Source organism: Penaeus monodon, chromosome 14, assembly GCF_015228065.2.
Source record: "Penaeus monodon isolate SGIC_2016 chromosome 14, NSTDA_Pmon_1, whole genome shotgun sequence".
Taxonomy (NCBI): Eukaryota; Metazoa; Arthropoda; class Malacostraca; order Decapoda; family Penaeidae; genus Penaeus; species Penaeus monodon.
This window is the reverse complement of record NC_051399.1, coordinates 37,378,503-37,379,858: the sequence shown is the minus strand read 5'-3', so window position 1 is coordinate 37,379,858 and position 1,356 is coordinate 37,378,503.

The window sequence follows — 1,356 nt, the reverse complement described above, 5'->3', positions numbered from 1 at the left end:
GCTCCAAAGTGGGGGATAATGTGAAGCTAGAAATGACACGATTAAAGTTAAATATCCTAGGAATATGTGAAACGGTGAGTTCAACAGCGATAATTTCAAGGTGCTATATTCAGGTTGCTATGATAATGGACAGAGAAAACGCAAAGAGCTTGCTAGGATGGTGGGCTTTGTCAGATAGAGTCATGATGATAAAGGTAAACAAATAAATCTCAGCATCATTCAGGTATATGCACCACCGACTGCAAGTAGTGAAGAAGAGATCGATGAATTCTACAACACATTGGAGAAAGCTAAAACACAGTGTAAGTCGACGGATGTTACAGTCATAATGGGGGACATGAATGCAAAGGTTGGAAACGAGGCAGATGGAGAAACAGTTGGAAAGTTTGGTCTTGGTACACAAAATGAAAGGGGAGAAAAATGGGTTCAGTGGTGTAAAGCAAATGAGTATGTATTAACCAATACATGGTATGAACAACATCCATGAAGATTATGGACATGGCTGAACCCGAGAGACGATTTTAAGAACCAGATTGACTACATTGCTATCAAGAAACGGTATAGGAGTGCAATTAAGAACTCAAAGGCATACCCAGGAGCAGACTGTGGTAGTGATCATAACCCAGTCATATGCGAGTTAAAGGTTAAGCTTAAGACAATCAAGAAAGGAAAGACAACACCAAGAAAGGATTATAGTGCTTTATTGAAAAAACAAACCATTCGAGAAGAATATGCGGTGGCTGTGCAAAATCAATTTAATGTGCTTGAAGACCAAGGAAAGTGGGAAACATTTAAAGAGGCGCTGGTATCGGTAGCAAAAGAACTTATACCTAAACGTGAGAAAAAGTCAAAGAGCAAGTGGATGACGAATGAAATCTTGGACAGAATGCGCTCTAGGCAACAGCTTTAAAACCGCGGAAGCAGCGAGTACAAGCAAGCGAGCAAAGGAATAAGAAAGAAATGTAGAGAAGCCAAAGAGATTTGGCTTAATGAACAATGTGAAGAAATTGAAAGACGCAAAACCAATGAACCAGGCGCAATGTACAGAAAGATTAAGGAAATAACGGGTTTCAAAGGTTGCTGTTCTACAGGATGCATAAAATCCAAGAATGGAGAAGTCTTAATGGAAAAGGACAAAATCCTTGAACGCTGGACAGAATACATCTGTGAACTTTTTGCAGATTATGGGCAACAAACCAGAAATAAGAAAGGCCATCGAGGCCCGAAAATCTTAACATCAGAAGTTAGAGGTGCATTACAAAAAATGAAGAGGAATAAGGCTGCAGGACTCGATGAAGTCGTCACCGAGATGATTGTTGTACTGAAGACTTGGTATAGAGAAGCTTACCGAGTTTT